General features: G+C 40.0%; 2 long non-coding RNA genes across 2 annotated transcripts; one reads left to right on the top strand and one right to left on the bottom strand.

Annotated features, from left to right (window-relative positions):
• Positions 1–1,353: 1,353 nt before the first annotated feature.
• On the bottom strand, positions 1,354–12,666 carry LOC148055688 (uncharacterized). Its single transcript, XR_015704818.1, has 3 exons — positions 12,422–12,666; positions 8,375–8,477; positions 1,354–3,857 (listed from the first exon to the last, which is right to left on the bottom strand). It is a non-coding gene; the product is annotated as an uncharacterized LOC148055688 (long non-coding RNA).
• Positions 2,745–10,711, top strand: LOC148055689 (uncharacterized). Its single transcript, XR_015704819.1, has 3 exons — positions 2,745–2,773; positions 6,567–6,635; positions 9,590–10,711. It is a non-coding gene; the product is annotated as an uncharacterized LOC148055689 (long non-coding RNA).
• Positions 12,667–16,480: the final 3,814 nt, after the last annotated feature.

Genomic DNA, 16,480 nt, shown 5'->3' with positions numbered 1-16,480 from the left:
ACTGGGTGCTCTGATAGCCTGCCAACTGTTGGGATTTTAAGGCAACAAACAAACACTTTGCAATTATTCTTTTTTGCATGTGCTTGTTTTAATATGTTCAGATGTGGAAGTACTTAACTGCATAATGCCCCAGATGTCTGAAGGCCTCTCGGGGATGAGAGCATGCATTGGTGATATTGTAGGCTGGGACAGTGCTTTTTGTGTGCATTAGGAATGACTACAATTAGTAATGGAAATTTAGGACAGGAAACCACCTACCTAGAGAAGAGACTGATGACAGACGGATCCACGCACAATAATTCTGCAAACCAAGCAATATTTAACACTCGGGGGAAAGGATGATAAGTCTGAAACTCAGCCACTCAAAAATCGAGTTAAAGAAGGTCAGTGAGTTTAGACCCAGCACTGCAGTTTGAACAACTCACAGAAAGTATCTGCATATTTTTCAAAACATAGGCACTGCCTAAAGCCATTGCTTTGCAGCAGATCTGGAATTCGACTGAACATCCAAAAGTCTGATCCAAGACCTTCCAGTGCTGCAATAACATAGAAAAGGAGACTAAATAATCATCTTTTTTAAGAAGTGTTCAGTCAGGGAAAAAATTTAAAAGGTTTAAGCTTTAGCTGACACACGCCCTACTTCTCATATGAGCTTACTAGGAACAGCGGGAGGAATACATCTCTGTGAGAGCAAGCAAAGCATGGAGCTTGGTTTTGGCCTTTGGGTCACACTGTTATGCCCCACCTTGGGGTTCGTGTGGTGCCACAATACTTCCCTCCGTCTCAGTCCTGCCCACCACCAGCTGCTTCGTGCAAGAGCAGAGACCACCTACAGCCAGGGCTACGAAAAACCTCCCTGCACATGACAAGGTTGATTCAGTGTTAGAGTGTGGAGAAGAAAAGGTAGCCAAGTATACAGCTTCCCCTGGGCAATGTAGGTTAGTACCATGGAGGTAATGCCTCTCTGAGATCCTAGCAGGGCACCTAGAAATGCCGCAGGCTGGGGCAGTCCTACCAGAAACAACTGCACTGCTCGCCATTAGGAAAGCATGCAGCAGGATCACTGTTTCCTCACATGGGTCTAATGCTAGTAATAAAAATAGAGTTAATGTTAACTCGTTACTGGGGAAGAGCAGCAGCATTGAACAATTACTGGGGCTGGCAGGTGTCTTCTCCCTTTTGATGTTCGTATTTCTTCTCTCCTGAAAATACAGAAACTTCTGGTTCTGGCATGCTGTTTCTCTGAAGGTGTTTAGCCCAAAATAAGAGAGTTCATTTAAAAAAAACTAAAAAAAGAAGAAAAAAAAAAAAGAAAACACTCAACCCAGAATAAAGTGACACCACGTAGCTGGCTAAAATCCTTAATCTCTCTTGATAGCACAGGAAAGCTTGTACAGCCTTTCACAGTGAATGACTCAGGTTGGTATTTAAATTTATTTGAGAAGAAATCAACCTAAAAATATAAGTGAAGACTGATGCAGTTTTCTAGGTTAGTTCTGCCTTATTTAGTGAGCCTCATTACATGTTCAATGACATAAAACCAGGTGGCAGTTGACACACTAAACCAGTCTAAACAGGTCACAGTCTGCTCCAATGTCAATCATTTGCCTGGGGTCAGGAAGCAAAAGTAGGCCATGACTTCATTTCTAAAAACATCAGATTCGTTTTTGTTCCTTGTTAGTTTTGTTCAACTCTCATGTTGAAATACAGTGGTCACACGCATCCCATGTAAGCAGCTGAACCTGAGACTGCATCTTCAGTGGGAAGCCACTGCACAGGTTTGCTGCTGCTCCTCACTGTGTGGTGTCCACCCCTTCCTTTCTTGGCTGCCGAAAGGGTGGTTGTTTATTATCCCTCCTGCCTCGAGCAAAAATCATTTCAAATTTCACAGAGCAGCTTTTTTAAACAGCTCGCTCTATGTATGCCGAAGGTATACGCAGTCACAAAACATACTTACTGGGATCAAAGTCTTAGCTAATAGACTGGCATCACAATCTTTCCTTTGGTGCAGCTCTGCTGATTTACATCAGCTGATTGATACCTCTGGTGCCTCTCTTTTCAGTTAGCAGGGTAATTGCAATAATATACCTTTTTGCTAAAATAGAGTTTTCTGAAAATATATCGTATACAGCAGCCAGCCAAAAGCTGATGCTGTGTGAAAAGAGAGCTTTTGTAAAACTGCATTTTCTATGAAACAAAGGCATAGATTTATTTCAATGGACAGCACTTAACTGTACAATACTACCAGCTTCATTCCTTGGTTTCCTATCTCCAAGCAGTTACTCCATAGGAAAAAAATTAATATTCCTTGAAGTATCAAAACCCCAAATACAACATTTTACTTTCTTTTCACCTCCAATCCAGTTGTAAGGCCAGGAATTAAAGAGCAAGGTTCTCCTTTTCAAGCCCATGTTAAAGTGCAGTGAAAGCAGTGGTAGGTCAGCAGAGGACTGGCCTGAGATTTTTCCACTGGGGACATACTCCAGTCTGGGTTTCTTTTAGTATGCAGCACCACTTTCGCTGTGTGATACTTCATCATGTCAGTGATGCTTTCACCAGGTATTTTGGAGGCTTTAGTAATAAAAACATAAGCAACTGCTGAATCAAGTGAAAATTCATCACAATCCTTTTAGATAAGATGCTGAAGAACCCTTGACATGAGTCTTTCGGTGATAAATTTCTATTGTGTATTAAATAAAATTACTTAGAATCATATTCCAATTTTTAATTCCAGGCAGCTGTGTGGATCATCAACATTCCTAAAGGATCTGAGGTAAATTCAATTACTGAGAAATGTTTCACCTGATATAGAAAAGTTGAGTGGTGTGCATTACATTATTAGATGTTTGTTTATCGATTTCTGAGGAGTTATCCTATTATAGTTTTTTAATCCTGCTAAAGACTGCCTCAGGTTTTTGAAAAACACTTTCAGTCTGAACAGCCATATCGAAGGAGCGATTTATTTGGTCTTCGTGTGAGGGGGGGAAAAAAAAATCAACATTTTTAAATTTATCACCAGTTGGAAACTAAGATTTAAATTTGACAAGGGTCAAATCTGGATTAAGTATTTGATATGTACTTCTCAGTACAAAAGAGTGAACAAGCAGAAAAATTCTGAGAGACAGTTCATAGATGGAAAAAAATATTGCTGTGCAAATGTTAAGGGAGAAATTTGCTGGAAACTGAGATGGAAGCTTTCCAAACTCTGATACGTACCATAGCATAAACTGGATTTTAATGGTATTTTCCATTAATTGTTATCTGTATCAGAATTCTGTGTGGATCAGTAAATTCAGTATAACATAATAACATCATAATAAAATAATAATAATAATATGAGTTCAGCATATATATAGCTGATGCGTTAGAGAAGTAGTTTCGTTGATGACTATAGAGTGATTTGAGAGCCCCTGACGGAAATGCCACATACTCTTGCTGTTATTAGGCAGGCACGCCTGGGTTGACTTCAGCAGATTTGCAGCTTCTATTGGATATGGAGATACCAACTTCTTTCCCAAAATTACCGCTGTTGAGAGACGTGTGAGTTGTATCATGTATCTTGTGTCAGTACCCAGTTAGAGGCAGCTGCTTGCTGGGGTGGGCAGCAGGAGAGAAAGGGCTCTTCAGGTCATAGGTGTCAACTACAGCTGACAGAGTGGCTGAGTAAGGCCTTTGAGTTATGACCGCAAGTCTGGAGGAGACGAGTCCTCTGCTGCTTAGTCCTGATGCAGTTTTCATCCAAAATCACTGTGCATGGGCTTTCCACAGAGGATATGAGTTATTGCCAGACCTCTTTTAAATACTTGCTTGTGACCTGCTGCAGAATGGGATACAACAGTGCCATCTCCTCTTCTTCCCTGTTTCCAGCAAAAGAAATTCTCAGTCAAACCCAGTACCACTTCTTTTAGCCACCCATGTGTTCTCTTATTTTGTGGCTGGTTCAAAGTACATCTTTACACGCTAGAGACCAAACAAAATGAATTTTCCAATTCCATATGCCTGAATACAACCTTGAGACTCAGCCATAAGCAGCTAAAAACAAAACCCAAATCCTGGGACCCAAGAAAGATACTTATTCTTCACAGTTCTATAAATACATTCTGATTTTGCAAAGCAACATAATGCTAGTGCTTGTCATTACCTGGTAAAATCAATATACGTGATCTGTTTAAAAAAAAAAATACTTTTTAGAGTTGTATATGAATCTCCAAAGCATGCTACAGCTGGTTGTGGGAATATTTGGTGGGGACTGCAGACTAAAGTAAGATCATTTTCCCAGTGGAATTGTTGATTACTCATTTTTCTTGTTTTTCTTCATTGGAACTCTCTCCAAGGTTATGTATTTTGGGATCATAAGTGTAATTGTATCCTCAGAGCATATCAGTTCAGTTTATGTAGAGAGCATCATGGCATGTGTCATATGAATTCACTGGTCAAATGCTATCTAATGCTGGTCTGCATTAGTTCAGATTATCAGCAGTTTGTAAGTGTAAGATCATGATCTTTGTTGTCAGTCGGTAGATATCTAAAACAGAGATCATCGAACCTTTTTATCAGTTATCCTGCTGTTGACAATGTAGGCTTCTTAGTAATTGATAGAAATGAAAAGTGCTCCATCTTGTTGATCCTCTTGAAGGTCTGCAGAAATTAGTAGTGCCCTGTTTTAAGTTTCAGAATAATTGGAAAATAACCAGTCATCTTCTATTTACAAAAGCACATTTTCTAGAATAAAACTGAGAACTCTGCCTTGTAACCACAGCTTAGTATCCAGCATTGAGAAATCAGTGTAAGTTTTAATAAGGTCTTCAGTGAAATTGAAAGTTTGTGTTAATAGAATGTCACAGCTTCTCAAAGTATTGCAGCTGTGTATGTTTTCAATGTAAAGTATTAGTGGCTTGAATATAATGAAAGTATAAGGAGGAAAGATGTTCTACTAAAAAATCTATTTGTGACTTCAAAGAAACTTAAATGGAAGAGGTAGAAAACATTAGTTCACTGATCGCTTTCTCCACAGCCCTTAGAAGTCAATGGGAATTGCTGGATTGGATGCAATCAACCACAGCAAATGTGAAAGCTTGGTATGAAAATACCCTCATAAGCAAAAAGAGATTATGTCTGATGGTTGTGGATGCCAGAAAATTACTTTCCATGGGGATTCTTAAAAACATTACTTTTTCAACAAATAGATGTAGAAAATATTTCATACTATGTTTTATACCTATTTTCCAGGGTCCATGCTTTTAATTGCAGCCCACTGATTCAGCTAAGAGTGAGGAATTCTAACATGTGTTCACACATTTCTCTCAAAATTGTTAAGTCTTCACATAACTGAGACAGTTACTGTTTCTTTTGTGCATTCAGATAATCTCCTGAAACTCATTATGATTGTGGGCAAGTTACTGTAACTGCTGTTGAGCCAGGTTGCTGTTTATTTCAGTTCACGTTGTGTAAGACTTTCATGTCTAGAACTGCTGCAAATCTACATATTTTGATATAACCAGTAGTGAAATCTCCAATTAAGCAAAGGGACTGAAATAACCAAGATTTACATTGATAGAGGAGTGTAGAAAAGTTTCCGTCTTGTAATACTTGGCTCTAGTGAGTTTTATTAACATTTTATTTCCCTGTTGTAGCCAAGTGATATTGATGATCTGCTGCGCAATATAAATTAAACAGCAGCTGGTTGGCTCCCACATTATTCTGTAGATGTCTTTAGTATAGGTATTTCAAAATTCAGCCTGGTATATCACTTTCCATATGTTTCACACTGAATTCTCAGGAGAGGAATGTCTGCCTTAGCCTAGACACTTCCAGTCACACCTTCCTGATATGGAAAGTCCTGGTTCATATTTTAATCACAAATATACTTTTTCTACATCTGCACAAGCATTGGCATTTACTGTTCTTCTAGCTGCTTGCCATTTGTTCATTGGCATTATGAATATGGGTGAAAATAAAATAATCTTTAGAAAAAAAAAAAAAAAGAAAAGATTTGCCGCTATTTGAAAGATTCTGTCAGAAGCAAGGTCATAGCAAAACACCTCAAGTGACCCTGATGGTAGTAGCGCAAAATATCCAGCAAGTGTTCTGTATACTAGGGAAAAGTGCAATCTCATTTTTTTTTCTAAAAATAAAAAGAGATATTTAGTGTTTACAGGTTACTGTTGCCCTGATTAGCCATAGATCTTACTAGACTCATTGGAGGCACCCAGTAAGATCTCATTTGTCAGGACTGCAGGTGAAAGCTTAGAAAATGGAGGATTATAATATGGTCAGCAGCAAAAGGCCAGAAGTACCTTCCTGCTTCCCAGCCAGTGGGGTAGAGAGCCATGCTGTACAGGTGGTGGGGGCAAATGTTTATTTCCCATTTGCTGTACAGTGTCAACACACCAATACGTGCTGCTAAGCCTGCAGGTTAAGATTTCCTATTCAGCAGAATAGGTAGTATGGCTGTGGCTGATATTTTCTCATGCTGCCTCCTTTTTTTTGTGCTTTGAAGACTAAGTCAGCCTAAGAGAGAAAGCAAATTATGAAATTTTCCCTGTAAGGGTGTTTCTTTTTCCCAGGGTTACCTGTACTAAATGGCATATTCGGGTGAAGAGGCAGTGGAGCCATAGCAGCTAATTTGCACAATGGTGAGTGAAGACTTTGATTGTTTCTTGTCTGGCTGATGGACCTATGTACCGCCCCTTCATGACTGAGCAGCCTTCTTTAATGATCTCACCACTATCTATGTTGAGGAATAGAAAAATCCATAATGCACAAGTACATATTTTACCTCATATGTATGGGAATCCAAAGCTGTAGTCACGCTCATGAAAATGAGTACAAACCTGCTATTCCAGCCTTCCTTGAAGAAACCCCAAGGGCACCAAGAGGCCTTAAGCATCCTCACATGGGACCCTCACCTTCTCCCCATGGGTCTAGGAGCCCCATTCCACCTCTGGGCACTTGTATCTGTTTCCACTCTTGTCCCCAGTCCAGTCTCCTTTTGCTGCTGGCAGAACCCCCCAGCTGGGCCCTGGCCTCAATCCAGCCCCTCGCCACCTCTGGGGTTGCCAGTCGGTCCTGCTGCTGCTTCTGGTTCTGCCCACTGCTTTCAGGGGCTGGAGGGTGGGGGCTAACGGCGTCCTGGGCGGCATTAGGAGAAGTGTCGCCAGCAGGCTGGGGGAGGTGATCCTTCCCCTCTACTCAGCACTGGTAAGGCCACACCTGAATTGCTGGGTCTAGTTCTGGGCTCCCCAGTACAAGAGTGAGATGGATATACTGAAGAGAGTCCAGCAAAGGGCCACTAAGAGGATTTAGGGACTGGAGCATCTCTTCTATGACAAAAGGCTGAGAGGGCTGGGACTGTTCAGCTGAGAGAAGAGAAGGCTCACGGGAATCTTATCAATGTATTTAATTATCTGAAGAGAGGGTGTAAAGAAGACAGAGACAGGCTCTTTTCAGTGGTGCCCCATATCAGGACAAGAGGCAATGGGCACAAACGGAAACACAGGAGGCTCCACCTGAACATAAGGAGAAGCTTTTTTACTGTAAGCGTGACATAGCACTGGCACAGGTTGCCCATAGAAGCTGTGGAATCTCCATCCTTGGAGACAGTAAAAAGTCTTCTGGACATGATCCTGGGCAGTCGGCTCTAGAGGGCCTTATGTGAGAGAGGGATTGGACCAAATGACCTCCAGAGGTCCCTCCCAGCCTTAACTGTTCTGTGTCATTCTGTGTGGCAGAGCCTTGCCTGTGCCCAGGTCATCTCAGTTCCTTGCCATCCGGGGGAAGCCCCCATGCCTGCCTGACACTGGGCACAGTTTCTATCCCATCTCAAGCAGCACAGCTGCAAGGGCAGCAGTGTCGAAAAAACAGCCAGCGCATCTTAAAGACGCCTCACTTGCCTTATCCAAAACACCTATCGGCTATATTAAAAACTGACCTCAAGATGGACCGATTAAAGTTATGAAGAGATCAAACAGACTCTCTCTGTCTAGCACAGCTCACATGTTAAACTTCACAAGAAGCAGGAACATTATAAATCCTCATGTAGCACTACACCTTTGGGAAATGGAAGATGCGTAGTAGAAAGGCAAGGCTGAGGACATGCAGTCCTGTACTAATACATACAACACCAAATATATTTCTGCAAAGATCTCTATATGGGGTCCCACCATTACTAGCTTTAACTCCTTTGACACATCTTGGAGTAGCATTTTTTTATCTGAAAAATAAGTTGATCTTGTCAATTGAATAAGGTCTTTAGTCACCCATCTCTCATCTCCTTCATGCAATGATTAATGTGATCAAATGGAAATCTTATATATAATAATGCTACAAGAAGATATGTCCCCAAGGATGGTGGGATAGCTGTTAGCATACTTACGTGTGGAAGCAGAAGGCTGTTGTGTGTTGCCCTTTCAATATTCACCTGAATATGTGGAAAAGGAGAAGTGGTGGAGGACTTTCAGGATGCTTTAATTGCATAGCTGTGGAAAAAAAGAAAGGTGATTATGCATTATGTGAAAGCTATCTGGCATCTTCCTCCAATTTATACTCTGTAAAATAATTAGTTTGGGTTTTTCTTAACATGAGTTCATCCTTCTGATAGTGATGCCTCATGACCAGGCAGTTTCTGGACTCTGTGTGGTAACACTGAGATAATTATGCTTGGACAGGCAAACCTAGAGAAAGCAGAGATTAGGAAGAATTCTGTACTAGGTAAGATAAAAGGATTCATCTTAGTCCAGTATTTTGGCTTGGAGTGGTTATTAGTGCATATTTAAGGGTGACTATAAGAGAGAAAGCACACATTACTGCTTCTCCCAGTATGTCCTCTCAGCTTTTAGCACATCAGCATCTTAGTATTTCTTGGAATCAGAATTTGTACTCTAAGTGTTACTAATTGGACTGAACTATTCAATTTTCTTGTTCAAGACTCAGCAGTCTGCAAGTCCTCAGCAATCCAGGCTGTTCTGATAGACTCTATAACCTCATCTGCTCCTTTCATGATGACATAGAAGCCCATAATTCTCCATTTTAAAGTAGTTTCTTGTTCCCAGTAGAATTAAATAAGGCTCTGTACTTGCACCTAGCCTATCCATTTTTTTGTCTTTGATAATGCTTCCCAGAGCATGATAAAGGAATGCACCTTTGCTAGAGAGCTGAAGGCCACCAGCTTAACCTCAGCATTCTGAGAGCCCAGCCCAGGGAGGAACGTCCCAGAAGTCTTCATTCATTGATGATTGCAGGATTGTATGCCTATTCACTGGAAGATATCAGGCTATCCTCAGTTGCCTTGCTGTAGTCCAGAGACATCTGTCTTACCAATAGTATATAGAAGACAGAGGTCATTGTACAAGCTGATCCAAGACAGTTATTCAGCTTTTTCACAGCCACAGTTGATGAAATAGGGTTCCAAGTGACTGACATGTTTACCTCGGTAGTATTATCTCCAGGACGACAATATATGAGGATGCAACATCTCTTTCCTTTTGGGAAGACAGCTTGTTGTAATCATCAACAAAATCATATTTGGAATGAAGGATTTATCCAATGCTGTGCTGAGGCTCTGATGTTTAATTTCTGCTCTTTTCTACAGGTGCTGCTCTGGGATGGTGTCCAATAAACATCCAGCAGTCAAACAATTCCATCAATGCTGCTAACGCCAAATTTTGGATGTCCACTAGCACAGCTTTGTAACAAACACTGAGCTTCTAACTTGCAGCAGCTTTCCATGTATCAAAACTGCCATGGCAAGATGTCTTCTGGGCTTGCAGCATCCTCAAACTCGTCTTTTTCCACAGCTTCTTAGTATAAAGAGGATCACTTTGAGGATGATATTGAATCTTTTAAGGACACCCTGAAAATCTTCAACCAAATCGGTAAGATTAATACTACTGAGTGTCAGGAAAAGGCTTTGAATTCAGGTATCTCCATCCAAGGTTTTGAATGGAGCCTCAGTCTCTGCGATGAAGCACCCAGGCAAGCTACTGGCCAGAAGAGAAGAAAGACTAATAAAAGAGAAACCATAATAATGTTCTAGTTACCTAAAATTTGCCCATTTGGCCTGTAACCATACCTGTTCATCCCAGACTGGCATGTTTTGACATTATTGTTTGTAGAGATGGTGAAAGTGAAAACAGCTAGAGCTGACTGGCAAACAGTGATTGTCAGTTCTGTTGAACAATTAATAAAAAATTGGTTAAGCTCCATGACAGAAACAAAAACAAAATTAATGTAAACCTTCTTAATATTTACAGCCCTTGTATTGTTAAACTTTGGAAGTCTGGGTTTGTTTTCACACTTTAGGAAGGTCCCTTAGAAGAAAAAAAATAATTAAAAAAAAGTGGTAGTACTTTGTTTTCCATTTCTAGAATGGACTTTTCTGATTTTCATTTTTCTCAGTTATTAAATTAGAAATATTATTGTTGATCTGTTGCTCAGTCTATGAAATTTCAGAAATGAAGCTTATTCAGTCACAGGAACCTATTACATCAGCAGAGACGATGGCAGTACAATAGTATCTCTTCTTTGGCTGTAACATGATTCCTGGGCTTGACCTGTAGCTCACTGAAGATAAATGGAGAATGCTCACTGAGTTTATTCAGACCTGAACAGGGATCTGAATTAAACTCAATGCACAGAGAAAGATAAGATTTCATTTTTTTTATCCACAGAACTTGAAATTCTTCTAGCAGCTTTGCCCACTGAGTCAAAGTCACTTTTCATTTAGCAGCTTTTAGATTCATAGCCTTAATAAGGATATAATTTATTTTATCATTACTGGTTTAATTGCTTAGAATATGATGCTTCTTAATGTGAATGCATAGAGTGCAGTTACAAACTTTCTCACAATATTTCACAAAAACTTAGCATGTATTTCATGTGTTAGAGACAACTAGGCTGAATGTATATTTTTTCCTACCTGAGTAACTTCTGAGTAATTTGTGAGAAGAGATACAACACTGAAGTTAGAATCTGTAAAAAACCATGACATAAAACCCCCAAGATTCTCATAATAAAAAAGTTCAAGCCTTATATTTTTGATGCGTGTCTAAATCCTATAATGATTTCAGTCTACAGATTTGAAAAAGCCCAGAAGACTGTATCAGCGCCTTATCAGTTTCAGTGCATCTGATGTTTTGCTTAAATATGTCTGTCTCTGTTGATACACTGCCTAAAGGCCAATAGAGTAGTTTTACATTTAGAACAAGTTCTAAAATTTAAATCAGGAAAAGACCTTAGCTTCATTTTCTATCAACTTTAGAAAAATGTCTACAGAAGCAATGATATAACCTAGATTCACAGTTGCAAAAGGATTAATAGTAAAATTTTATATTCAAGGGGACAAGAGAGATTGGTGTTATATAATATTTCAAAGCTGTTGAACAAAGCAACTTGATAATGGAGGTAATATGAAGTGAAATATCCAAGGTTTAAAGAAACTCTGATGGAATGATGCTGTTAAAGGCACCAGGAATGCTGCATCTCTGGAGATAGCCCTAGCAAGGAATTAGGCCAACGAACCGAAGCTCTCAGCTTCATCTTTAATGGATAAGAAGCTCCTTTTGCAAAAAACAGTGTAGCACAGTTAAATTGAGACTCTGGTAATTATAGTAGCTGAAGTTCCTCTGTTAGATCTCTTCCACACTTTCTCCTATTTAACTGTTTATGCTGCCCTGCTACCCTGACTCTCTACCTTGTTCTCCCCAGCCTCCAACACTAGAGATGGCTGGTTAGACATGGCATCCAAGAAAAACCAACTGGTCAGCAGTCAGGCAGTAAGTGGCATTATGGTAGTATTTCACCTCTAGAACAATAAAAGCTACAGAGTACAGAGGAACTACCAAGAGCAGTTTCAGAGCACAGTAGGGTTAATGCATCTCTGCAAGAAAGAAGCAGCAGAGCATGGAAATATACAGGGCAAAAGGTCAAACTGTTTTTGGTAACAGATTTAGATCTAGTTTATGGTCTGGTTTCTAAGTGTAGTGCAGTCAAGAAGCAATAATGAAGTTTTGGAACCCATCTATAGTATTAAAAACTCTGCAGGTCCTTAAAAAAGATAGACTGGGTGTCATAACACTTACTGAGCCCAGAAGAACATAAAGCAGAGAATGTAGCAGAATTACAAGGAAAGATCAGTGCAAAAGCCAAAGACTGAAAATCAAAGATGATAGAAAATATGTGGGAAAATCCCCAGAGACGAAACAGGCATGCTGCTGCTGTTGCTGCCTTGTCCAGCTGTCGTGGTTTAACCCCAGCTGGCAACTAAGCACCACCCAGCCGCTCACTCACCTCCCCACAGTGGGATGAGGGAGAGAATCGGAAGAGTAAAAATGAGAAAACTCATGGGTTGAGATAAAGACAGTTTAATATGTTAAAGCAAAAGCCACTTATGCAAACGAAGCAAAACAAGGAATTCATTCCCTACTTCTCATCGGCAGGCAGGTGTTCAGCCATCTCCAGGAAGGCAGGACTCCACAACACGTAACGGTTACTTGGGAAGACAAACACCATCACTCCGAATGTCCCCACCCTTCCTTCTTCTTCCCCCAGCTTCATATACTGAGCAAGACATTATATGGTGTGGAATAGCCCTTTGGCCAGTCTGGGTCAGCTGTCCTGGCTGTGCTCCCTCCCATCTTCTTGTGCACCCCCAGCCTCCTCGCTGGTGGGGCGGTGTGAGCAGCAGAAAAGGCCTTGACTCTGTGTAATCACTGCTCAGTAATAACAGAAACATCCCTGTATTATCAAGGCTGTTTCCAGCACAAATCCAAAACATAGCCCCATACTAGCTACTCTGAAGAAAATTAACTCTACCCCAGCCAAAACCAGCACACCAATAAAAAAGAATGATAACCGTTTTTCAGTTGATTTACATGTGACAAGATGACAAAAAAGCACTTGGAATGACTATGACAAGAGCCTATACGCCCCCAAACCTTACTAATTCATATATTGATTTTTTTTTAGAAATAAATTCTAGCCTTTCGTGTGTCTGGTAAATGTAAATCAGGAACTTGAATTACCAGCTGCTTACTTTTATATGCATACAGAGATGTGATAGTCTTAACTGGAGGGATTTGCCACCTTATTACTTTTTATCTCATTTGGAAAAGTATAAATTGGGTGTTGAAACTGCAGTGAACCTTATTAAATACTTTCCCTACCCCCACCAGTTGCCTGAAGTGTACAGTAGTTCTTTCTTCTTGCTGTAAGAGGGATGAAAGATTTAGAAGCTCAAATCTACCTGAAAGGCAGCTCACATATGCAGATCTGAAGAGGGTGCTTTCTCATTTGTAACAATGCCAAAATTTTATTGTGATGCCTTGGAACCTTCTGTAGGTATTGATTCTGAAAAATGATGGCACAGGTTCAGCCCTAGTGAAAGCAATGGAGTCAGCTTATCCAGCTTGCTTTTGAGGACTTCAGCCATCTATCAAGTGAACATAGCAGTTTTTGCATATCCAAGTGAATCATTCCTGTACAGCAAACTGTACGGGACTGTACAGGAATGCTTAGCTTACTCTCAAAGCTACTAATCTGATGTACATTTCATAATTAACACTTTTTTTTTTTCTCTCAAAATGAATGCTCAGTGATTTTTTGCTTTGAGATTCAGTTACTGTGATTTCAACCTTAAACAACTGATCTTTATTACCAGAGAGGCTGCCAGCCCTTTCATTATTAGTCACGGGGATCGTCACGTGCTCCTTCCGTTGTGCCTGTAGATCTTTTCCTTCTCTGGCTCATGCTGCGTAACCTCCTTTCTCTCCTACGTCACAAGCACTGCAATCCTTCTCCTTTTCTGTTCCATGCACAGCAATAATCTCCTGCTAATGCACCAGCTCTGACTAAGAGAATAAGCCCTGTCACCTCCAAGCTCAAGCAGCTTCCTGAATAATACCACATGATGGGAGATTACGTGCTTAAAATGTATTTCAGTCTTAGAGTTTTCTTGCTGGTTGTAAGTCATTCAAGCCCTTCCTTGCAGGTTGTGACGTTGCCCAAATCCCTCCCCAGGCCTATAACCCCATGGTCCACTGTCTAGTATGACCTGACTCTGTATTTGGCCTTCTAATGAGTCTCCAGGTTGCTTGGTGAGGGACTTGCCTTCTGATGTGCCTTTAGCTCCCACTTTACCATGTCCCTCAGCTAAAACATTGCAACAATAATGCTGTACCATGGTGCAGCACTTACTTAGACCCCCAAAATTGTGAAGTCCTATGCAAAACAAGCTGCGTTTTTCAGTCCTACTGTCTTAGAATGTAACTGACTATTAGCCACCTTATTTGAGTCTGTAATGTTGTAGGTATGTATGTATGTGCTCGTATTTATCTAGCTGAAATTTTCACTAAGTTTTCAATAAATACGGTAAGTATAAATCTTCACACAACATTTTTGGAAAGAAAGCAAGCAGGTTGATATATCTGAATAACCTAATATACACTAAGGATGGGGTCCCTAAATAGCTCTGTTAGATAAAGTCTAAATTTGTGTGCAAGTACTGGTGTACATAGGTGCTGTTTTATAAAATTTCAGTATTGAAACAACTTTAAAAATTGGATGAAGCATCTCTTCTCATCTCTTATAATTTTTAAACTGTTTCTTTTCCCTGGACTCTGAAGACTGGCAAACAGGTACACTAGGTTGCAGAATTCTGTAGTAAGGCTTTGACACATCACGCGGTCAGAGATCTGTTTTTTTCTTCTGCACATAATCTTGTATGTTGTTGTTTTGGGTTTTTTTTTGTTACTGAAACAGAGTGATGCAGTGAAGCCAAAGTTGTGCAGGCTGCCTGAGCTCATTATGTGCTCTACTACACAACTTTTTGAGAGCGATATTTTGCTCTGTGGTATGCTAGCTGTAAAATGAGGGTACTAGTTCTTGCCTTCTTTAGGAAGCCTATTTGAGGTGAGATAAGTGTGAAGGGATAATTATAGGTTATTACTATGATAACATCTTTTTAATGTATGGTTTCATGCAATACTTCCTAAAAATCTTATTGCTATGCCACTGAAGCATTCATTAGCCTTTTCCCTGTTAAACTATGATTTTTCATTTTTTTACAAGACAGCATGATTTTTCTGATGTAGCTGTCTTTCTGGCTGGGGACTTTCAACCAATGCTGAACTGAAGGAGGGAGAATAGGTTTCTCTTTCAGCATGCTTTTCTTGGCAGGCACATGAGATAGATACAATCGGGAATTATATAGAAGAGTTTTAGGGTGGAATTAATTTTCTTTTTATTTGGCTAGCTAAAAGTTTGCCGTCCAGTCAGGGTTAATTGTGTAGCTAAATATTTTCTGGTAAGTACCTAAGTCAGCTGTCAGTCTTCCTCATAGCCTCATTGTTCTTTTCGAGTCTGCTGTAGAGACACTTTCATTGATCCAACATAATGCATATTTTCACATATGAAAAGAAATGAATGTTCTTTCTATTGCAGAGTTGTGATTTTTTTAACCTGGGTGTACAAGCTTCTATATTTAAAAAGTGTAAGTGTATTTGGAGGTAGTAGAAATAACTGATCACAAGTAGTAATGTAAGGGAGGTCAAGAGCAGAGAATTCTTTCTTCTTGTGATTTCAGTTTGTTGCTACCAAGAATCTGTCTAGCCAAGAGACAATTATTCCTGCCCTATTACATGGCTATAAATAACGGAAAATTCAGCGGCATTTATTCACAGAGCTGGAGAGAATACTAGGCACAGCTTGGTTTAGAGGTATTTTCTGAGACATAAAGATTTTATCTGAGTTTTGCTCTGAAGTTTGAGTCCATAGTGGGTTAGATGTGTAATTTTTAAGGGCATCAGGTAGCAGAAGGTCAGAAAGGGAGGTCTGGTCTGTTTGTCGGTATCTCTAGACTAGAACGTGGCACAATTCAGGACACCAGAGTTAAGTTGTAAAGTTATAAGGTGGAAACTGGACTGTGGTCTTTATGCAGTGCTGAGTTTTATTATCCTGAGTGGGACTATGTGTGAAATACCATGGCTTATTTATGCTTGGGTGACTTCTTAGAAGCATTAGTAAAACATAGGCAGAGCATGCTTCTTTCAAGGTGCCACATGAGCTTGCACTTGAATTTTATGCACTCTGTAAGGTGCAGAAGCTTGATCATCTACTCTGACAGATGCGTGGAAACTCCACGAGTTCAACATAATTTCTTCTTCATTTTAGATGGCAAAATCTGTGACACGGGAAAGGGCTGTACGCTTGAATGAATCATAGCATACAAGAAGTCTGTAACTGAGATCTATTTTTCCTGACTCCTACTCCATGGATATGTCTTCCCTTACTTCACTGTCATGCTCTCATAATGTGCCATCTAGGCTTTGTAACCGATACCATAGCATTATGAAAGAAACCTAATTAGAAAACTGAAATCTTCTTCTTTAGCTCTGTTGGAAATTCATATGAAAGGTAGTGAAAGACACATAAGACCAATACCATAAGTTTTTTAAAATATGTTTTATTCCTGGATTTATTGAGAAAT

This window comes from Nipponia nippon, unplaced genomic scaffold, assembly GCF_047370975.1.
Source record: "Nipponia nippon isolate SJK-2023a ecotype South Korea unplaced genomic scaffold, ASM4737097v1 scaffold_2, whole genome shotgun sequence".
NCBI lineage: Eukaryota > Metazoa > Chordata > Aves > Pelecaniformes > Threskiornithidae > Nipponia > Nipponia nippon.
Note: the sequence above shows the minus strand (reverse complement) of the source record. Positions and strands in the feature narration are given on the sequence as shown.